The 24,614-nt window shown below is 36.8% G+C and overlaps 1 protein-coding gene and 1 pseudogene across 5 annotated transcripts in view; both read right to left on the bottom strand.

Moving 5' to 3' along the window:
- The window catches only part of MACC1 (MET transcriptional regulator MACC1), a 538,854-nt gene that overhangs the window by 181,395 nt on the left and 332,845 nt on the right, over positions 1-24,614 (bottom strand). For 2 of the 5 annotated variants that reach the window (XM_053218326.1, XM_053218327.1), the window contains exon 1: positions 5,844-6,206. The exons of the other annotated variants lie outside the window; for them this stretch is intronic. The gene's annotated coding sequence lies outside the window, so the exon portion shown is untranslated. Of the gene's footprint in view, positions 1-5,843; positions 6,207-24,614 lie in introns of those variants that run through there. 5 annotated transcript variants of the gene reach the window in all.
- Positions 14,410-24,414, bottom strand: LOC128314774 (60S ribosomal protein L6-like; annotated as a pseudogene).

The following is a 24,614-nucleotide window of genomic DNA, read 5'->3' as shown; positions in this document are numbered from 1 at the left end:
ATACATACATATGTATATATGTATATATGTATATACACACATATGTATATATGTATGTATGTATATATACACACACACACACACACACACACACACACAACACACACACTGGAATATTATTCAGCCATCAAAAAAATGAAATTTGCAACGATCTGGATGGACTAGAATGTATTATGCTAAGTGAAATAAGTCAATCAGAGAAAGACAAATACAATACAATTTCACTCATATGTGTAATTTAAGAAACAAAACAGATGAACATAAGGGGGAACCATGAGAGGCAAACCATAAAACAGATTCTTAACTATAGGAACAAACTGATGGTTACTGGAGGGGAGGTAGGTGGGTGGGATGGGTTAAGTGGGTGATGGGGATTAATGAGGGCACTTTTGATGAGCACTGGGTGTTGTATGTAAGTGAAGAGTCACTAAATTCTACACCTGAAACTAGTATTACACCACGTTAACTAACTGGAATTTAAATACAAACTTGAAAAAAGAATGTTTGTGGCCAGAAAAAAAAAAGAAATAAAGAAAGGAATCAATGCCAAGAGAGCCAAGGAGATAACAAAAAAGGAGGAAATGTGTGGGTGTAAGGGACTAGAGATACTGGTGACTGAAAGGAACCAGGCAGCAGCTATATCACTCCAAGAGATTATGCTGCACAGGCAGGCATCTGTCCCAGATTGCCTGGTTTTTCAGACTTCAGAAATATGTATTTTGAGACTAAATCTCTCGATTTAAAAATTTTAACTCATTTGCTTTTAAACCACCATGTGATTGACTACTTCTACTCTAGGTAGATATTGGCAATTAAGGCCTTCAAACAACAAACCATTAAAAAAGGGTGAATAAATACAGTGAATAGATTATGTGTTCAGCCTGTGCCACTTGAATTACAAATAAACTTTCTCAGTAACAAGGGTATAAAATACACTGCGTACAGCTGTAGGAATGATTATCAAATTCTCTTTTCTCTCTTCAGCTGCAGCAGCCTGTAATGCTACCATAATCTAAAAGTCGAACACCAAAATGATTAAGAAGAAAAAACACTTGGAGACTTTTGCATAATTCATCATTGCAGCTGGGACTGAAAGACACATTGTCTTGTAGCACAAAGACATTATAAATTACAACACATAATGACAATTCAGTTAAAATATACTTAAGTGAAAAGATTTAAACTGTAATTTCTTCCATTATTAGAAACACTCACAAAACAGTTCATTCCTCCTAACCTAAATAAGTACATTGCTAACTTTTAGATATATTTTATGCAATAACATTGTTTGATTGGAGAAGGAGATTCTGTGCAATTCACCCATGATCTATTCATTCCAAATGGCTCGATTGTAGGATTATTATTGTTCCATCACATGAGAAATGCATCAGGGCCCATTCGTTGGACAAAGCACACTGTAGTAGAAACACCACAAGTGGTGCCAACTTTTGTCACACTTCAGTGAAGGTATTTAGAAAATTTTTCTTTAGCTGTGGATCATTCCCTAACAAAAACTGTCAGTCTGTACCATGCAGTACTTTTAAGACTAGATTTTTAATAGCTACGTGTTTAGATGAGTATGTATGGGAGTAAGAGGTAACAGCACAAAACAAATGTCCCATAGGTACACAGATTTGAATCCAGATCTGCCACTCATTTGCTATGTAACCCTGGACTAATAGCCAGAATATTTTTAGAAGCTTTCATGTTCCAGGCATCATGCTGAGCACTGGGTACACATGAGTGAACAAGATATAATCCTTGCCCAAAGAAGTTTAAAATTTAACAGGAGAATCAGAAAAGAATAGGCAATTTCAACACAGAATTTGAAGGGCTATAGGAAATGTTAACCAGGGAGTATTTTGGGAGCACACAAGAGTAACATCTATCTCAATCTTAAGCTGTAAGTTTTCCCGGAGGAAGTGATATCTGAGCTGATATCTGGAGGAAGGATAGGAGCTGGTAAGTGAAAAGTGAGGCACAGAATATTTTACAAGGAGGAAATAACAAAGACCAGAAACTGAAAGACAGGCTAGAATTTCTGAGGACCTGCTAATGCTTTGTATGTCTGTACAGGCACACACAATGGAATATCAGCAGGACAAGGCTCAATGTTTGTCATAGCCAAAACAAGTTTGAAGGGCAAGACAAAAATGCAAATACAAAAATAGTTTAAAAGAAGGGTCAAAAGTATTACCTTATTACTACTCACTTATTTATTCTTCCTCTTTACAAAAGGTCATTTCAATCTACCTTGTTTAAAAAACTATAGGGTGCCCCGTCCTCCATCTCTTCTCACCTACCTCCATTCTAGCGAGGAAGTCAGAAGAATGAGAAAGAGCTTGTGTGTGAAATGCTTTAGTGTGGAGGTTGCTAAGGCTGCTTTTCTCATGTTTCAAGAAAAAATGGACTTTAAATATGGAAAAAGATAGCACTCTGGAACAGAGGCAGAAGGGAGAGAGTCCAGATGCAGCAGCATCAGAAGGAATAAGCTCCAGGCAGGTGAGAAAATAATCTGGTCTCTCTTTTTCCAAATTGGTGAGAAGTGAAAACCAAATCTTTCTTTTAAAAGTGATTTGAGGGGCGCCTGGGTGGCGCAGTTGGTTAAGCGTCCGACTTCAGCCAGGTCATGATCTCGCGGTCCGTGAGTTCGAGCCCCGTGTCGGGCTCTGGGCTGATGGCTCAGAGCCTGGAGCCTGTTTCTGATTCTGTGTCTCCCTCTCTCTCTGCCCCTCCCCCGTTCATGCTCTGACTGTCTCTGTCCCACAAATAAATAAAAACGTTGAAAAAAATTTTTTAAAAGTGATTTGAGGGGCACCTGGGTAGCTTAGTCAGTTAAGCATCCAATTCTTGGTTTTGGCTCAGGTTATGATCTCACGGTTCCTGAAATGGAGCCCTGCTTTGGGCTCTGGGCTGTCATCCCCTGCTTGGGATTCTCTCTCTCCCTCTCTCTTTCTCTGCCCCTGCCTCACTCACTCACTCTCTCTCAAAAAAATAAAATAAAATAAACATTTTTAAAAGTAGATTTGATATTTAGAAACAGCCCAAAGAAAGGGTTCCTTAACAAAGTTAAAGTCTCTTCTAGATGGCCATTAAGGAACTTGTACTTTCTGATTTTAAACTGCACTACAAAGCTATAGTAATAAAAAGAAATTGGCACTGATATAAAAACAGACACACAAACCAATGGAACAGAACTGAGAGTGTGGAAACAAACCCATGCAAATATTGTCAAATAATATTTTATAAGGTAGCCACAAATGCTCAACGGGGAAAGATAGATTCTTGATTAAAGAGCCTAGTTATGGTAGTGGGAACACTGGATATCCACATGCAAAAGAATGTAATTGGACCTCCATCTTAAACCACTCACAAAAATTAACTCAAAATGGATTAATACCTGAAACCTTAAAACTCCTAGAAGAAAACAGAGAAAAGCTTCTTGACATTGGACTTTGCAATAATATTTTGGTTAACATCAAAAGCACAAGCAACATGAGCAAAAATAAATGAAACTACTTCACACTAAAATCCTTCTGCACAGCAAAGGAAACGATCAACAGAACGAAAAGGCAACCTATGTAAAGGGAGAAAATAATTATAAATAATATATCTCATAAGGGGTTAACATCTAAAATAAATAATAGACTTACACAACTCAATAGCAAAAATGAAAGGAAGGAAGGAAAGGAAAGGAAACAATTTCATTTAAAAATAGGCAAAGGGTTTGAAAACATATTTCTCCAAAGACATATAAATGGTCAACAGGTACATGAAAAGGTCTTCAATAACAGTAATCATCAGGGAAATGCAAATCAGCACCATAATGAGATATTACCTCACACCTATTAGAAGTTATTATCAAAAGACAAGAGATTACAAGTGTTGAAGAGGATGTTGAGAAAAGGGAACTCTTGTGCACTCTTGGTGGAAATGTGAATTAGTACAGCCACTATAAAAACCCATCTGGATGTTTCTCAAAAAGGACTACCATATAATCCAGCAATCCTACTTCTGGCTATATATATACAAAGGAAATGAAATCACATGCATAAAGAGATATCTGTACCCCTGTGTTCTGTACAGCATTATCCATAGTAGCCAAGACATGAAAACAACCTAAGTATTTGTATACAGGTGAATAGATAAAGAAAATGTGTATGTATACAATGGAATATTATTCAACCTTTAAAAAAAAGGAAATCTTGCCTTTTAGGATAACATGGGTGTTCTTGAGGGCATTATGCTGAGTGAAATAAGTCAGACAGAGACTTAAAGAAGAATCTCACTTAAGTGTAGAGTCTAAAAAAAGTCGAGCCTATAGAAACAGAGAGTAGTATGGTGGTTGCCAGAGGCTGCAGTTTGAAGAAAATAGAGAGATGTTGGTCAAAGGATACAACTTCCAGTTGTAAGATGAGTAAGTTCTGGGGGATCTGATGTATAGCTTCGAGACTATAGTTAACAATACTGTAGTATATATTTGAAAGTTGCTAAGAGAGTAAGTCTTAAATGTTCTTACCATACACACACACAGACACAAAAGGTTATGTGAGGTGATGGAGGTTTTAACTAACCTTACTGGTGTGATCATTTCATATATATGTGTATATCAAATCACACTGTACACCTTAAATTTACATAGTGTTTCATGTGTATTTTTTCTCAATAAAGCTGAAAAAAAATAACAAATTATAGCCATTGCTTTCATACAGTCTATTAATTTTCACATTAAATGTGACAATTCTCCAGACACTATTTGAAATAAAACCAGTTGGGGCACCTGGGTGGCTCAGTCGGTTGAGTGTCTGACTTCGGCTTGGGTCATGATCTCGCTCTCCAGGAGTTCAAGCCCCGCGACAGGCTGTGTGCTGACAGCTTAGAGCCTGGAGCCTGTTTCAGATTCTATGTCTTCCTCTCTGTCTGCCCTTCCCCTATTCATGCTCTGTTTCTCTCTCTTTCTCTATCAAAAATAAATAAACATTAAAAAATTAAAAAATAAATAAAACCAGTTGACTGATTTTAGCAGAGAAAATGCTCATTTCTAGATCAGCAATAAACTTCATGAAAATCATTGTGCAGAACACTAGTACTAATAAATTCCAAGAGAAAAATGTAATGTCATTGGTCAAATAATTTGGGGAAATGCTACATACTATCTCTATTGGTCACTGACTATTTGTGTTAACATATTTAATAATCTTTTTTTAATGTTTATTTTTGAGAGAGAGAAAGAGGAAGAGTGCACATGCACACACAGGGGAGGGGCAGAGAGAGAGGGGGACAGAGCAAACTCTGTGCTGACAGCAGAGAGCCCAATGTGAGGCTTGAACTCACAAACTGTGAGATCATGACTTGAGCCAAAGTCAGCCGCTTAATCCACTGAGCCACTGAGGTGCCCCAACATAGTTAATTATCTGAGAAGTCCTAGTATAAACAGAGAAATTGAGAAAACACTTTAACCCACGATTAGATAAAGGTCAATTGGCACAGATTTAGTCAAGAGACTAGAGACACCATTCACCAGGCATGAGCTAAGTGCCCTTGAAGCTGTCATTTTCAAAGGAAATCCTTGAGGATATCTTTTACAAAGGACCTAACTCCCTTACACTATCATATACAGGGTACCTTTGCTATCAAAGGAAACTAATGAGATTGACCACCACAGAACAGACCGCCATTCTGTCTGTTGTCCTTCAATTGTGTATGTCAAGAACTATGTATGACCCTTCCTAGAAACAGCCTACATAGTCAATGCTGAAGAATAACATAGCACACTACAAATCCTTAATAAACCTAAGTTTCATTTTGGGGATCTTGGCTGGCTCAGTCAGTTAAGCACCTACCTTTAGTCAGGTCATTATCCCACAGTTCGTGAGCTTCAGCCCCACACTGGGCTTCACACTCTCCCTCTTTCTTCCTCTCTATCTGTACCTCGTGCAATACTCTCTCTCCCTCTCTCTTCGCCCCTTGCTGTCTTGTGCTCTCTGTCTCTCAAAAATAAATGAATAAGTAAATAATTAAAAAAAATTAAGTTTCACTTTGCCCAGCAGTCCTACTTTCTTGTTTGCCTTTTAAGTCACTTTAATAGAAGAGGTGAAACTTATCGGTACCAAAATTTATTAAAAATAAGTTGTGACCTCTCTGCCACCTAAACCAAAATTTCTTCCTAAAAAGATGAATAAAAAAGGTCAGGTTCTTGGTAAGCCTTCCTGTTTGTGTTTTCAGGGTAACTTGGGCAACCTTTGCCATCAATCCCCATGGCCAAGTGAGCCGTGCCACCTTTCAGGGTCCAGAACTTTTCAGATACTTGAAAAGGGACTTCTGAGACAAAAGGCAGAAGCAGTGGCAGTGATAAGAGTTGTTACTTGGTACTAAATTTGTTAGGGAAGGGAACACAAATGAAACTTCCATCTTATTTTTTAAAAGGAAGCTTCCTAAGGATTTGTTTCCTGACCTGACTATAATGCAAATGATGTCATGCAGTTCCTACCTCATTGCCTGGCATAAGATACCTACAGTATGGTCTTGCCTAGGGAATGGACACATCTATAATTTTGGTAAACCTTAGAACACTTTTGTACCTTCTCTGTAACAACTTTATGATAAAATTTACAAGTTATCTACAAGAAATGGACTCATGTCAAACTTGTCGCTCCTGCAACACTTGCACTGAGCAGTGTCTGAAACAGACAGTACCACCATAAATGTTTGTGGAGGGAGAAAAGGGAAGCAGAAGAGGCTCAGAAATTGAACACGAAGGTTGCCACTTTTTAAAAATTTTTTTCTTAATGTTTATTTTTGAGAGAGAAAGAGAGAGAGAGAGAGAGAATGAGTGGAGAAGGGGCAGAGAGGGACAAAGACACAGAATCTGAAGCCGGCTCCAGGCTCTGAGCTGTCAGCACAGAGCCCGATGTGGAACTCGAACTCAAAATGGTGAGATCACTACCTGAGCTGAAGTTGGTCACTTAACCAAATGAGCCACCCAGGCACCCCAAAAAGGCTGTCACTTTTAAAGGAGCAAATCTCTTGTCACTATCTTAAAGAAGAAATTAAAGGTATGTTCTAAAAAAGTTTTGGCCTTTTTAGGGGAACATATTTCTTTCATATTATTTGATATAAAGAGTAAGCCTGGACTTACTTTCAGAAAAAAACCTCATATAATTTTAATTATAAATTACATTCACTAGACTTGATTCATCCTTAATTCATATAATTTGATCATTCTCTACTTCACCTGCCATTCTGAAAGGAAATCCTCCTATTTTTGTGTGTGTAACACTAAACAGGCACACTAGCATAGGTATTCATATATCTCATTACTGGAAGCTACAGTTGAGTAAATGAGTCCCTGTTGTTGCACAAAAACATTTTTAAGGCCCTAATTCATATTTGAGGTTCAACATGCCTTCACGAAATTTTCAAAGTTGTTCACTTTGAACTCAATAATGTCTTGGACTAAAATTATCCATCCACACATTGTAATAATCAGTACATTTTCTTTCATTGTTTTTTAATGTTTATATATTTTTGAGAGAGAGTTTGAGTGGGGGAGAGACAGAGAGAGAGAGAGGGAGACACAGAATCCAAAGCAGGCTCCAGGCTCTGAGCTGTCAGCACAGAGCCCGACGTGGGGCTTGAACTCACGAACCCCGAGATCATGACCTGAGCCCAAGTCAGACGCCTAATGGACTGAGCCACCAGGTGCCCAAAGGACATTTTCAGTTACAAGTAACAGAAACACAAATCAGACAGGCTTATGAAATAACTAAATGAATGGATGGATGAATGAAATATTGGCTCACTTCACTGAAGTCCAAAAGTAAAACCTGGCTATAATTGGTGTGAAGAAATAATACTAGGAATCTATATTATTCAGTTTCTTAGCTTTCCTATTCTCTGTGTTGATTTCATTTACTAGCAAGCTCTCAACATCTGGTAGCAAGATGGCCTCAGCAGCTTCAGGCTGTTTCCTCCATCTTTGCAAGCCCAGTGTGAGAAAGAGCTCTTCTTTCCTAAGAGCACCAGAAGAATTTTTAGTGAGCAGGCCTGGAGTGCCCACCTCTGGAGCCTAGACTACAAGTAGGGAATGGTGACTCCCCCAAGGAAAATCCAGATGCTACTGTACCAGAAGAAAGGGGCATGGATACTGGATGTGTAAACACGCAATGGCTATCTGCTATGCTCATACTCTAAAATCTTGTGGAACTAGGTAGAAGTCAGGGTTATTGAGTTATATTTGGATTGTTCATAGGCAATTCATTAAGTTTTTATCTTAAATACTATTAAAAGTCATTTTTCTCAGGTCTAGACAACAGCTGGGTGATTTTAATTCATAAAAATTTATCATTAAAATGTACTGAGAAACAGCAGGTAAGCCTTTCATGAACCTTTTGTGAGAGTTCACTGGGGTACCTTAATTCACTGATAAAACTCCATTATTCAAATATCACCAGTGATTCAATAGCAAACATTCGCATTTAAGACTATAAACATAGAAAAAGGTAGATTGTTAAATGTGAATGTTTATGAGCATAATCAATAAGCTACTGGCTAGATAGTAAATTTGAACCTGCCAAAATTACTTGATGAACATAAATTCTCTATTTTTAGAGAGATGAATAATCCATTGGTTAAATAAGCAATCCCAGTTCTGTGTGATTGGAATTTTACCCAACAGAGTAAAAAGAATAGCAAACATAAAGTCAGAATATTTTGGTTTTAACAAAAATTTACCTTATTATAACTACACAATTCTGGGGCAAGTAATTATCCTCAAAATTTGCACAATAGTTGAAAGGATATTGTATGGAAAATAGTTACTAAACACAACACAAATTTACAAATCAAGGGTTTTCTCCTAATGCATTTGTAATTCTGCTGACATAGAAATTCTTATCTTGTTGGTGCTTTGTTATTAGTCATTTTGTTCTGATGAATTTATTACTCTTCATGATTCATTAACTCTTTATGATTATTTTATTATGTAACTTATTCATGACCACACCACACTGCTCTGTATTCTCTAATATATTGTACTGTAGTTTGACCTTTTCGGTAATGCAGAGAAAGTAATAGAAGGTAGTAAGAAAACTGATGAAGGAAGCTGTTATTTTGATAATTTATGTAGAAAATAATTACATGTGGGGCTTATATTCTTATTTAAATGAATTTAAATTATTTAATTGAACGAACCTCTGTTATTTTAAATACCACTAGTTATCCTTCCATCATTTCATCTGAAATAAAGTCAATTTTCCAGACAAGATTAAAAAAAATAGATACAAGATATTTCCTTAATTAAATATGAAAAATAAGTTCTTGGAAATTAGAAGGTGTCACATGCACATGTGTATTTGACTAAAAATCATGGCTGTGCCATATCCAATGCCAATCTTGACATTGAACCATATATTGATCCTCAAATCAGAGTAATTAAACCTGCAGGTAGGCAGATAGAGTATCATGCAGAAATGTAGAGTCGGCTTGGCCTCGTGCCTTGACATGCAGAGACGAATAAATAAGCCAGGTAATACACTGTTTCCTCATTCAAAAGTTTGGGAGATATGCTGCTACCTACACTCTTACAGTGTGTTAATAGTTTCATGTTCACTTTTTAAAGAATATATAGTTTTATTATTATGCCTTATTTTCTTAGAGTCTACTTTCTTGTTTTCAAACAATAATTATTATCTGTTTACTCACTAAATGTGTTCATTTATTTTATCTGTTATACATCACTTCTCGGCCTTTTGGCTAAGATCAAGTGAGTATTTTATCTGTTATTTATCATAGCTTTGTATTACCTGCGATAATAAATATCCAATTGGAAAAAAGTATTCCTGGAGGAGGAATAATTCATAACATAATTTTGCAGAGCTGAGGTCCCTAGAGCTTCAAGTCTATTTTGACATCTGCTTAATTCATCTATTTAATAACCAAGTTATGATGAAACAGTTGTGCTGTCAAAAGAAATAATCAGTGCTGTAGTATTATTAGTTGCATTGCCTTCTGGTTCCACCTTCTAGATTTTCATAGAAATCTAACAAAAGAGACAAACAAACATTTGGAATATAGGCTCATAAAACGCCTTCTGCATTATCTGGCCAGTTCTTTAGCTGTGTTGAAAATTTGGATAAAATAAGAAAAGCTCATTCTATGATCTCAGTGTTTCTTCTTTCTTAAGGTAACTTTGTGCAAATACTTATCTTTAGGCATGGTTGGTGAATGGAATACTATTATTAATATTCTATTGAATAGATTTATTATACATTTTATATGAGTTTCAATAAAAACTAGATTTCAAATCGATGAATATTTACAGTGCCTTACCCTGTACCAGGTATTTATAAAGTCTCATTTAAATTGCAAAATAAACCAAGGTTGTTAATATAACCATTTTACAAATGGTCCATATAAAAGAGGTCCAGGAGCTTGCCTCAGGCACCAAGCTGGTGAGTAAAGTAAAGGGGCTTAAACCACTGATTCTAATTTGAAAACTTGATTTCTTCTTACTGTACTACGTTTAATACAATAAATGACAAGAACCGTGGATATTAGATAATAGCATCTGCCATATGCCTTACACTCTTCCTACTTGTCACAATTCAATGTGATTATATCTATCTTTCAGTTAAACAAATGGACAATCCAAAAGTCAGGCAGTTGCCAGTGGTCACCCAGCAGGTTAAGTGGTAAAACTAGAATTCAAACTCAAATCAGGCCACCCGACTTCAGCATTTAAATTCTTCCCACGATGGTATACTGACTTTCAATTGAAACTAAAACTTGAAAAACTACAATTCAATCTGCATGGGATGATTAGATGATGATTCAGAAGCTAACACTTCAAGCTCACCATTGTGAGGTACTGGTTTAAGAGGTTTTTTATCAAAACAGAGTTAAAAAATATGAATGCTGGATTCAAATTTTCATTTTACTTCCATCTGAACATTTAGCATTATGCACTATATTTTGAAAATTCTGGCAGAGTGCATAGTTTTTCACACAATCAGAATAATAAAAAGGGTTTTACTGATTCAGTCAGCAAAAAAAAAAAAAAAAAAAAAAAAGACTAAACAGACAAACATAAGAAAACACTAAACAAAAATATATATATTTCAATTTGGTAACGTAATGTAGTCTCTAAGCAGTTAGGTACACAATCTCATAAATAAATTAATACATACTACTATACATAAACATGCTTAAATAAATATGATGGAACAGGCTGCAAATTAAAAGAAGTAAAGTCTGGGAATCCCTGCGCAGTAGGGACTTAACTACAGAAAACAGCAAACTTTTTTTAAAAAAAATTTTAATGTTTATTTTTGAGAGAGAGAGACAGCAGGAGCAGGGGAGGGGCAGGGGAGGGGCAGGGGAGAGCAGACACAGAAACCAAAGCAGGCTCCAGGCTTTGAGCTGTCAGCACAGACCCCAACGTGGGGCTCAAAGTCACGAACTGTGAGATCATGACCTGAGCCGAAGTCAGACACCCAACCAACTGAGCCACCCAGGCTCCCCCAAAACAGCAAACTTTTAAATCAACTTTGTTAGGGGGTAATTTAAGCATACAGTTTAAGACCACTTTAAGCATATGGTTCAGTGAGTTTTGACAAATACATAAATCTGTGTAACCACTATGAAATGAAGATATAGAACATTTATATCATCCAAAATTTCAATCATGCCCTTATAAAGTTAACCTTACTTTTCCAGTACTAGTCAACCACTGATTTGCTTTATAACACTAAAAATTAATTTTGCCTGTTCTAGAACTTCACATGAATGAAATCATACAGTATGTGCACTTTTTTGCCTGTCCTCTTTTGCTAATCATAATACTTTGAGTCTTATCCATGTTGCTATAAGTATTAGTAGTCATTGCTTTGTAATGCTGAGTAATATTCCATAGTAAGTATTCACTACAAATGGTTTATCCATTCACCACTTGAAGAACAGCTGAATTGTTTCTACTTTTGAATATTATGAATAAAACTGATATGAACAGTTGTATACCAGCACATTTTCATTTCTCTTGGTGAATACCTAGGAATGGAATTGTAGAGTTGTGTAAGTGTATGCTACTTATTCATGAAACTGTCAAACTCTTCTCCAAACAGGCTGTACCCTTTAATACTACACCAGCAACGTATAAGAGTCTCAGTTGCACCACATTCTAGATACATTTGGTATTGTAAGTCTTTTTAAATTTTAGCCATTTCAGTGAATATGTAGTGGTTTATCATTGTGATTCTAATTTGCTTCTGGGAAACAGTTTATTTTTGCAGAGGACTAGATTAGCAACTGAGAATCCTAATTAAGCAGGGTTGTCAATAGGTTTGAACCCCAGATCTGGGACCTCCTATATGTGTGACTACCAGCAAGTTGTCTTACCTTCTCCAGGCCTCAATTTTCCCTTCTACTAAGTCACAGTAAAAATAGTACATTTCTCAGATTTTGTTTTAAACTTTGAAGAAAAAATTAATGTAAAGCACTAAACATGGTGCCTGGATCATAGTAAATTTTCAATAAAAGTTAGCTAATATAAATTTTTTAAACTTACAAGATTTGCTTCTAATAACCATAACAATAATGCTATGCCTTTATAGGATCTACCTTACCCAACATATGACCTTGCTTTAAAAATAATTTTTTTAAATAAATCTATTTTCCTCAAAGTTAATCATAATATAAACATATATTAGTCTGGAAGGCATCTAGGTTTTTTTGCTTTCTTTTTAAAATTTTGTTTTGTTTTTAAGTTGGGATTTGGTCCCAACAAAATATGCAGACAACATTGTTTTACATGGCCTTAATCCTAGAAAGTGGCAGTATTAGGTATTTAAAGCAACCTACAATATATCATAAGCATCCTACCATGTCTACCTCTTCTCCTTCCACAAGCAATCTTTGTGGTCTCAATAACTCCCTAAAATGCCAACTTCCATTTCATCCTGACATCAAGTGAACCAACATGTTTTCTCTCCCCACCCACTGGGACAAATTCCCTACCCAGCTGCTTTCCACTAAGGGTATAGGCAGTTCACTAGCACTGCCTGTAACCACTCTTCAGTCCTGGCCTAGTGATACCACGTCAGCTTCTCTTCTGCTTGTCACATTGCCAAATCTCTCCTCAAGTCTGATAGCTCTGCCAAATTATCTAGCTTTTGCTTCTGTGTGGTCTAAGAGAGTTGGCACAAAGGGAAGCAGTGAGTTCTGTGACTTCCTGTTGGGTTTTCTTTCACAATTAGGAAAGAGGGTTAGGAGTAGCCAACAGACATTAATTTTTTTAAGAAAAGTGTCCTTCAGAAAAAAAACAAAGGGGTGCCTTAAAACTCTGAAAAAAAAGTTTAAATTAATCACTATTCAGTCATTGATTTATTTGATGACCCTGATATGTTTACCACTTGAATCCTCAGTTTTTACAAGCTTATTGTTACAGAATTTTAAAGCTATTGTTGTTTATCTGTTAACATCACAGAACAATTAAAAATTTATATAGTGATTTGGTTTTCCAGTCCTCTCATGTAAAATCTCATTTGAATGTCATAACCACTATGAGTTTGAAAGCATTAGGTAACAGGACATGTCACCACTACCACTATCAACCCCAAGTACAAAAACTTTTGAGGGCTGGGCTGAAGTTACTGGGGAGAATTAGAACAAGAACAAAATAGAATTATGGAAGTAGAATACAGCTGGAGGAGGCAGTTACTAATAAAGGGCTTCAGGCACGACAGGCGGAAGTCTATTAATCAGCCTTGGGAACAGATATAGGGCAGGCACTGGTCAACAACCAGAGTATAAATGGATTGCAGAAATTTATCTGGAGAGCAGATCATAATGGTCCAGAAGGATGTCTGCCTTCAAGCAGGATGCAAATTAACTCATTCCTCCAAACACACCATTTGGGATAAAACAAAAAGATGCCGTTTACCAGGTGTACACAGTATGCCACTGTTTATGCCTCATTGCTGGTATTTTTTCTCTCAGATCCATTCATACTCAGTCTATCCCTACAGCTGAGCAAGTTGGAGTTCACCTGCTTCCCATAGCCTTTTGCTTAGTATTAAATTTAAATCAATGCCCACTATCCAAATTTCTCAGCTAGAGTTAGATCTATTAAGGGCTCGACTTCCCTAATACTTGGCTACTTCTCCCTGTCTTAGCACAGTTTTCTAGATTTTACCTTACCTGCCTGCCTAGGCCTGTTATTTTCCAGACCCCCTATGTCAAACTAGACCTCAGTTTCTGGGTTCTCCTAGTCAATAGAGACCTGTGGCCATCTATGTATTACAATAACTCTTGGCTTCTCTTCTCTCAAGAGACTAGTGTGCTAGAGAAGTACTACTCTAATGGCTAGAGAAGAGGACACCATTGCCATGAACATTATCAAGGAATGTCTTCCACTAATAAGCAGCATGCAAACCCCTTCAAGATTGAGCAGATATGAGCTCTAAGAGATTCCACAAAAGGAGAAGTTCCTAAGGTGCTTCCATAGACTATAGTGTTAGCATCAGCATTTTCTCACTTTGTCCTACCAGCTCATATGTAGCCTGTAGGAAGATGTTAATTTCCCTTGTAAAACTCAGGCCTCAGCTACCCTGGCACACAGTGGATAATTTTAAAATTCCAAGGAGGAAATGAAAGACATCAGTTATAGAATGTCCTAATATCTTTTAGCTTATTTTCCATAGTTCAGGATTCTTGTTCAAAGACAAATTCTATCCTAAAAAGGCTGACCCAACTTCACAGCTCTCTTGCTTGCAGGAAAGGTATGAATTTAGCAAGTATACATTCATTTACCAAAAACAGAGTTTAGTTTTGTAACTAATATCTTATTCTATCTGCTCTGGAAGCCCCCTTACCATAAAAGTTAGAATATATATGCTTATCTTATGTTTAAGATTCTCTCCTGGTTTAAATTCTTTTTCTTTTCCTTCCAAATATAGTATTTGGGTGCAGAAGGAAGCTGACATGGGGGTGGAACATCCAAGTCTCTAGTTGATATATCATACCCTGCTTGGTTTCTGAGTTGACTTCTGTTGTGTCTGCTTCTGTAGTGATGTAATCATGTGGCCCTGAGTATCCTTTTGAGTTTAGGTTGTTCTGCTTGATCTTTAGAGTGCATCTGGTTACCATTGCTGATGTCCATGGACTTCACCCTAGCCTCCAGTCACGAGGATCTCACACCCTACTGTCCATATGGTTACAGGAGTCCTCATATTGATCAGTAGTGTATGTAGCACTTACGAATGGCTTTGGGGGCCTAAGATTTTTTATTTGCTTCCTCCACAACACACCAAAGTGGGACTTCACTCGGGCCCACCCCCTCTAATACTTCCTTCAGCTGGTGATGGGTAAATACTCCTGATATTTCAAATGCATGGGATTTAATGAAACTTTCCATTTTCCCAGACCATGCCCAAGAAAGCATGACATCAGCCCCAGTGGTCTTTGGAATCCCCAAATCTGCTTGGATATCATTAATTCCTTCTTTGGGATTTGTCCTTAAGGAAAATCAAAACCCTAGTACCTGATATTATTATTATTATTATTATTATTATTATTATTATTATTATTATTTTGTCTCTTTCCAGGGCCTCCATCTCTCAATAATCAGACAGGTTTTCCTCTTCCCATGTGCCAATAAATGTCCTTGCATTGCACCCTTTTTCTCCTATACTTTAGTCCCATCATATAAATACCCAGATCCTCTTCAAATTGAGTGTTTGTCTTGGAATTCTGAGAAAATCACTCCTTTCTCAAGTAAGCCAAGCATTTTCAGTGGTCAAAGTGCTTGCTTTCAGACTACAGAAAAAAATTCCATTTTTATTTATTTATTTTTTTAACGTTTATTTATTTTTGAGACAGAGAGAGACAGAGCATGAACAGGGGAGGGGCAGAGAGAGAGGGAGACACAGAATCCAAAACAGGCTCCAGGCGCTGAGCAGTCAGCACAGAGCCTGATGTGGGGCTTGAATTCACGGACCGCGAGATCGTGACCTAAGCTGAAGTCAGACGCCTAACCGACCAAGCCACCCAGGCGCCCCATAAAATTCCATTTTTAAATTCAAAGTCGGTGCATTCCTGTTTGCAACTGGGCCATACTTTCTCCATGATGCAATGCACACTATTGATTCAGTGTTTTGGAGAGTTGGACAACTGAAAAATGGGGATGGCTGGGAGGTAGAACACACTGACTTGATATCTCAAAATCAATACCTATGTAATTTCTCCCATCTTCTCACTTACATGTGTATGGTATATAGTTTCTTCTGCTTAAGTACAATCACTGGACATGCGTGGCCCTTGGGGTTGGGCAAAAAATCAAACTCCAGCCTTCTCAGACCCTCTGTCTCAGTAAATGATAGAGGTGCAGATCACAGCCTCTGTCTCACCTAAGGCATGTCTATTACAAGAGCACGGTTTAGTAATACCTTAATTGGGCAAAAACCACAAAAATAATTACCATATAATGCATACATATTTCAAAAAGTACACATGTGGAAGAGTTATTCTGCTACACAAAATAGACTAAATTAAAATAAAGCCCACACTTGAATAATAAGCATATGAAATCATAGTCTTAACTCTTTATAGAAAAATAAAAATGCACTAATCAAGAAATAATTACTACAGAAATTACTGGGCAAACCTGCAAGGAAAAGAAGTCCACCTTTGTATTGTCAAAGAGCAGTTAGATTTTAGAGTTGCCACAAAGGTTAGGCCTGAAGTGTATTATCTGATAACCCTGTCTAATCTAAAGGAAAACCCATTTAGGGAATGACTACTAAGTACCCTTGGATAATCTACGGTATTTCATTTAGTTCTTACAACAACTCTGCAGGGTGGGCAAAGCTTCATTTTTAAAGAGATGAAGTCCCCAGCATAGCTACAATTGGACTCACTTCTGATAGAAGACAAATGTTATCAAAGTGAGATTGAAGCCAGTTACTGAATTGCTCCAAAATCTTCCTGTGGTGGGTAACGATAGAAACATGTTCCACCACCTCCAAATATAGTGCCAATAAGAATTGTACTTTCACCTCTAAGCTTATTCTTTCAATTTAGCTTTCGATTCTTGTTACTAGATTTAGTATTGGTTGACTCCCATTCAAGTCAACTGATAGTTCACTCAGTTCATTAGTGAATAGACAGGCTTATAATAAAAAAAAAGAAGTCTCGTTAGAGAAAATGCCTCAGCAGGATTTGAATGGGCACTGGAGAGGAGTACTCCTCTTTCAGTAGAATATAGTCCTTCAAGGTGACCCTTCTCCTCAGTCCTGAGGCAGTCTCTGAAAGAAACTAAAGTTGAAAGTAAATAGAGAAGCAGAAATAACTGGTTAAAAAAAAAAAAAAAGACACTCAGAGGTAGTCTTCTCTCCTTTTGGTCTTTCCCTCTCAGTGTTACATGCAATTGTATATCTCTGTCTCCTACCTCTCTAAATTCATTTTATTTTTTTAATGTTTTTGTTTTTTTTTTAATTTTTGAGAGACAGAAGGCAAGTCGGGGAGGGGCAGAGAGAGAGACAGAGACACAGAATCTGGAGCAGGCTCCAGGCTCTGAGCTGTCAGAACAGAGCCTGACGCGGGGCCCAAACTCACAGATCCTGAGATCATGACCTGAGCTGAAGTTAGAAGCTTAACCGACTAAGCCACCCAGGCGCTCGTAAAATACATTTTAAATACACTGTGGTAGTTTTAGTGGATTTTAGAATCTGATTTTTTATGTTTTTAGGTTACTTAAAAAGTAGCACTAGGACATATTGCTCTGTGGAATGTTACTATCAAAGATCCAACAGGGAGCAAGAATAATATTTTTTTTTAATTTTTTTTATGTTTTGCTGTGTTTATTTTGTTGAATCTTATAATATCCCCTCAGAGGATAGTGAAGGCCAGGTTTTATTATTTTCATTTACAGGCTAGAGGTAGAGTAAAGCTTAGTTAGGTATTGAACATACAAGAATTAGGTCTCTGCCCAGGATAAAATAACACTAAATCAGCTTTTTTTAAAAGAATTACCTATGGATTCCAAGAGATGTCTTTGTAAAAACAATTTCTTACTAAAATATATTTGAGTAATTTCCCACACTAAACGTGCCTCCAGAGATTAACAGTGTACACATTAAAGGTTCTGTGAAGTCTTGCAATTAAAGACACTAACAAAAACTTTGTTTTAACTCGGCATCATTTCTTATAGTATTTTTTGTTTATTTAGTAAATATGTTTATATTAACAAAACATATTTTGGGAAATGCTCCATTAAGCCATACCATCTCTCTTTTACCTTATAAGACCAAAAAATCACTTGTCTCAGTCAAGGACACATCTAAATTATCACCAAGAGAAAGAGAAGGTGAGAGAGGAGGAGAAGATGGAAGGAGAGCCCTTGATGGCTTCCAATAGATACATGAACCGCGAGTGAGCTTGAAAGCCACCAATACTATCCAAGTAACCCTTGAGAAGACTGCAATCCCAGAAGACATTTGATTACAGCCTTGTGAAAAGACTACGAACCAGAGACACCCAGCTGAGCTGCACCCAGATCCTGGATTCTCAGGAATCAAAATAGTAAATGTTTAGAGTTTTAAGCTGCTACATTTTAGGGTAATTTATTATACATTTATAGACAACTAATATAAACTCTTAAAGTAAATGACTAAAAAATAAATATAAAATATTTCTTAGGACAATTGGATACATAAATGGAAGAATATGTTAGAAATAATTGATCTAATATTTATTGAATAAAGGATTCCAAATTGGGTATCCATAAAAGTTCCTTCATGTTTATTTTGGATTAAAATAAAACCATCATGGACCTTTATATTATATAAATTCTCTTGCTTTTATTCCTTTGTTTATTTCAACCTGAGAAATAGATTATTTCTATGAACCTCTACTTAAACATTTTCTGAATTTTTATGTGAAATGAAGGATTGAGAGACACAGAAGATACACCTAGCAGGGTATACAGATGCTTATCTACCTTTCATACCACTTATGCTCTTCTCCCACAGTCATGGCTGTTTTCATGGAATGATGAGAACATCTACCATGAAGGCATTTAAGGAATCATTGTGCCTGGGACCTATGGTGCAAGTGGGAAAGCAGGGAATCCGTTTAAGGAAACAGGGTGCACCATCTTTTCCATGAGTGGTAACCATGAAATGTACTGTTGATTAAAATATTTCTCACATGTTCCTCTAACCTATCAAGTTCTTGGGCTTCAAAGTCATTCCACCTAACTGCCTCTCCTAAGGCTCCTTTCTTATTCCAGTAAAGAAAGAATGAATCTGCTGAATACTATCAACTATACCCTTGTGTTTGTTTTTTTCATGTATCAGTTATTTAATTAGGTTCTTGGCAAGAAATTTAGAACACCAATTTGTGAGGATAAACTCCATTTGTGAGAGAAACCACAGAGCAGAGGTAGCCCTGGAATAGAGGAACAGCTTTTATTTTTGGCAGAATTTGTGAGTCCATAGCTTTATGCTCAACTTTGTGCTGCTCTGTATCCCTGGGTCATAGATCTCACCTTCCTGGTATCTGGGCTTTCAAAGCTTCTTCTTCCTAAAATAATGATCAGTGAGATGTTCAGTGTTTTCACACCACTGATAGCAATTTTAGTGGATGTGGCAAAGACAAATTTCTGGTATGTTCTGTGCAGAGGAACTCAATTTAGTATCAGAGGCCAGTCACAAGTAGCAAGCCACTGCTCAGCTGCTTCAGGAAACCATCCCCTTGCCTCTGTGGTGCCCACTGAGGATGATCAGAATGATGTCGAGAGTGGTACTAACTCAGTTTCCTAACATGCTACCTGAAAAGATTTTTGTTGCAGCTTAACAGCTTTCAAGGCATATCTTCAGTAGAATAATATTTAGGCATTTTGTGAAGTTTAACCACTCATGACCATTCTTGTCACTACCAACTGGAAGGAATCCCTAAATAAATGGGTGCTTTACATAACACGGGAAAGAGAAGCAGTACTAAAATAATTTAAATAGCATTCCAAACTCTATTCCAAAACTGCATGCCATAAAGTTCAGAAGAACTTCTAGTTCAAGTTTATTTATTTTTCAATACATGGGAAAGGAAAAAGAAAGAAACAGCAATAACAGAACTCCCACCCATGAAAGTAAAGAGGTACCTGCTGAAAATTCCTAACCATTACTACTATTATTCTCAAACTCATCATCTAATGCTTATTTAGTTTATTTCATCATTTACACAATGTGTTATTGATGACACAAAATAAGTCTGTGTAATAGCAGGGAAGTTGGCATTTATTTTCTCTTATAAAAATAACATTACCTCAGATGGGTTGAGTTTGTTGGTCAGACAACCAGCAAATGGCAGAACTAAGATAAGCATCCATGTCTCCTAATGCTTAAAATTATACCAACTTGATAAGAACTGAATTAGTTAATAGTTGAGTGATTTGTGGGGTGGGAGGGGTCATTTTAATTTAATGCCACTATTAACATGTAATTATAACATGGGGGAATAAAAAGGAAGATGGAATGAGAGGAATTTTCTTAAGAGAGAATTAATTTCTCTCTTAAGGAAAGGAGCAAAGATTTCAGCAGCTATCTGTAGAGTGCTGATCAAAACAGATCCACTATTCTAATACATCTCCATCAGTCTGCAAAGTATTGGGGGGAGGTGAAAATGAAACTTCAGAAAAGACTTCAGTACAGGCTGTTCATTGAATGAGGGGTTACAAAGCCTCAAAAAAAAAAAAAAGAAGAAGAAGAAGAAAGAGATTACTAATTAAGGGATTTCAATAAACCATTCTAAGTTATTCCTCTAATTAGAGCAATGAATGAACTGCCTAATCTCTGGGTAAATAATCAGGTTGCTAAATTTTCCAGGATTAAAATAGCCAAGTTATCCCATTTCCTTGAACAATTACTCATTCATTTATTCAATCAATTTCCAGCTAACAGAGTAATCATTATCTGGAGAGCTTATAAAAATAAATATTCCAAGTTTGGATATTGTGCTATGGTTATGCAAAATGTTACCATTGAGAGAAACTGGCTGAAGCATACATGGGATCTCCCTTAATGTTTTTTTGCAACTTATGAATCTACAATAAATTCAAAATAAATAATTAAAAAGTGGACATAGATAAAAGAGGTAGATAGATAGATAGATAGATAGATAGATAGATAGATATTCCAGGGCTTCACCTTCAAAGATTCTTGCTCAGTAAATTTGGAGTGAGATTCAATAATTCATATTTCTTATCAGCACTTTGTATGATTCTGATTGCTGCTATATTTGGCAACCACTGAATTCCATAATACTTTTACAGAAATCAGAAGAAGTTTTCAAATGATTTATGTTTGATAATGGGTCATTCAATTACTGTGACATTTCTGGGGGTGGTCAGACTTAGAGGAACACTAGGTATCTATCCATCTCCTATCCCACACTGACTCTCCAACTCAGGAATGACTAAATATATTTCCCCTGGTCTCCCAGTTTTCTACTCACCTCCATGTCCTATTTCTATCCCAGATGTCATCAGTTTTTGTAAAGAACCCATAAACACCTTAGCCTCACAACTTCTAGATCTCAATATCAACAATCTCATTATTTCAGTGGTCTATATAAATTGCCTGGAATGGAAATAAACAGCCCAAATGTTGCTTTCAGCAACCCATTGTGAAGTCCAACTTCACAGCCCTTCGGACCTAAGGACTTTAGCTTCCAGGGCTAAAGAAGTCTGTACTAAATCTTCATGCAAAGGTTCCAAGGTCCCTAATATAAAGGTTTAAATGTCCAGGTTAACACCCCATTCTAGACTGTGCTAGAACCAGTGGAAAATGGCATCTAGGGCTAGGAGTTGCCATATTAAAATACAAATATCTATTTTTGGAAAACACTGTAAATTGTTATTAACTAAGCCAGCTGTTTAGTATGGGAGAAAAATGATTAGAAACACGTTTCTGGATCCTGGCGCTCTCAGAATTCTGATTCAGTAAGTCTAGAACAGCATCCAGGAATCTAAATTTTGACCCACTGTATACTGACCATATTCAAAGAAATTTTAACCTAAATTTTTCAATGCAGATAAATTAGCTGCTAACCTAGATGTCAGATATAAGTAGCATCTGGCAATGACAAACGACAAAGTATGAAATTTGTCTTTGAATATTAGGTTTCTGAAGAGGTACCCAATTAGGGAGTCTATAGGGAATAAAGTGAAGAACAGGGAAGAAGACAGGTCAAAACAGAAAAAGGGAGTAAGGAGAATAAAGAAAACCTTAGTCTATGTACCCATGCTTCTCAGGACTGACTGCTTCTGGGTGGGAGTTGGCATGTAGATGGAATTTTGAGAAACCTTCTTCTCTCCCAAATGCAGCATTGTCTACACTTTCCTACATAGATGGACCAGGAAAGGAGGGATAAAGTCATAAAATTCTAATGGAATGATATAAATAAGTCTGGCTAATATTTGAAATAACTAAGGTGAAAGCAGAACTCAAGTAAGATTTTCAATACAAAAGACCAAAACTAGAAAGCCTCTCTTACATCCTTGCTTTCTCTCAGAGGCTGAGAGAACTGAGTGTTTTCTCTCCCTCCACTGTTATCGTTTACAATAATTCCCAGAGGTAGTCTCATACACGAAAAAGATCATGTTAAGAAGTAGAAAATGAGTTGGTAATTTCATTTTAAGGTTTACCCAGAAGTCTATGCAATCCCTGGGCTCTTTATGCTTGCAAAAAGTTAATTTGCCTATCAGATAAAATGTTTGTTCTTATTTCTCTGCTGTATTAGCTAAGTTCCAATCAGAAGACAGAAACCACACAGTCATTTAAACAGGACAATTTAGTATAAAGAAATAATAGCAACAGAGGATTGGAGTAATAGGGAATTAATACAAGTTGGAGAGCAGGGGCTCTAAGTGATACACAAAAAGCTACAGAAGGAGAGTATTCAAAAAAGTAACAAACTTGGAAGAAGGGAATCCTCCCCAAAGCTGGGACTCAGATATCACTGGAAAGGGTATAGTTGAAGTCCATTCAATGTTGGAAAAATTCATTGGGTTTCCCAGGAAAGAAGGGTCCCCAGTTGCCAGTTAGGCCAACTGAGAATTGCCTACTAGGATACTGATGAAATTCACTGGGAACTACCTGTTTAAGTTGCTATTGACTTGCTGGATAGCCAGCTTGAGCACCATCTGAACTCACAGAAAACTACCTGGAAGTAGCAATGGTGTGAGAAGGAGGTGATTTACTGAAAACTAAGCTGGTTAAGCCTTTGAACTTATTAGGTGTCCTCAGGAGTGGCACTGAGCTTACTGCTGGAAACCATTCAAGGTAGAGTTTGCACTGAGGTAAGCTGGGGAGGTGCCACTTGCTGCTTTGTGCCAGGATACTGGTGAAAAAAATGCCACTCGGCAGGACTTCAACTAAATGAGCACACCTCACATAACCAGGAAGGAAAAATTTTCCTCCAGTGTCCCTCCAACACCCTCTACTGAGAGTGTTTAACAAGGCCCATCTTTGTTATCACAGAACAGGAAAAAAGGATGAATTTGGAACTGAGAAGTAATACATTGATAACTTGGTGCATCAGTCTACAACACATAATTTTTTTTCTAAAAGACATTTTCAAATATATGTTGTACTATCTATGTTCAATACAGGGAAAAAATATCATTTTCTAAGAACTAGGTAAAGAAAAACGTTATCTGAATCAGCAAAAGACAATTTTTGTACTTTCTCCTGTTTATTTGTCAAAGTGTCCCAGTTTTTGACTTGGATGTCCATACTATCAGTAAACAAATAGCTCCTGTTAGTTACCAACTGACACTTTTGCAAAAATCTAATTACTTGAAAAGAAATTGGAAATGATCCTGATAAAAATCTTGAGATGATCCTTTTTAATTTTGAGAATGAGAGGCTTGGAAGCTCATCCTGTCTACCTATCTATAGGTGGCATCTGTGCACAGTCATTTGGTATACAACAGGTCCATTTGTCCTAAACTCATTCCTTCTCCTCACTCCTTTTATGATAAGTTTCCATCTTTAAAGTCATTTCTCAGATTAATTAGCCACTTACAGAAGGCACTTTTAAAGAAATTACAGATGTAATTCTAAAAGAAATAACACAAAGTAATTAGTAATTATTAACACACTAGCAGAGGCAAATAAACAAGGGAATGGGATGTATTGATGGCAACATAAGAAAAAATTTTTTTTTAATTTAAAGCAGAGGTCAGCAAACTTTTTCTTTAAAGGGCCAAATAATAAATACTTCAGGCTTTATGGGCCATACAGCCTCTGTTGCAACTATTCATCTCTGCCCTTGTAGAATGAAAGCATCCATTGTTAATATGTTTCAATGGAAACATTTAGAAAAACAGTCAGGGGTGCCTGGGTGGTTCAGTCAGTTGAGTGTCCGACTTCGGCTTGCGGTTTGTGAGTTCGAGCCCCGTGTCGGATCTGTGCTGACAGCTCAGGGGCTGGAGCCTGCTTCGGATTCTGTGTCTCCCTCTCTCTCTGCCCCTCCCCTACTCACACTCTGTCTCTCTCTCAAAAATAAAGATTAAAAAAAAATTTAAAAAAAAAAAAGAAAAACAGTCAGCAGGCAAGATT

The sequence above is a fragment of the Acinonyx jubatus genome, chromosome A2 (genome assembly GCF_027475565.1).
Source record: "Acinonyx jubatus isolate Ajub_Pintada_27869175 chromosome A2, VMU_Ajub_asm_v1.0, whole genome shotgun sequence".
Taxonomy (NCBI): Eukaryota; Metazoa; Chordata; class Mammalia; order Carnivora; family Felidae; genus Acinonyx; species Acinonyx jubatus.
This window is presented reverse-complemented; position numbering and strand designations above follow the sequence as displayed.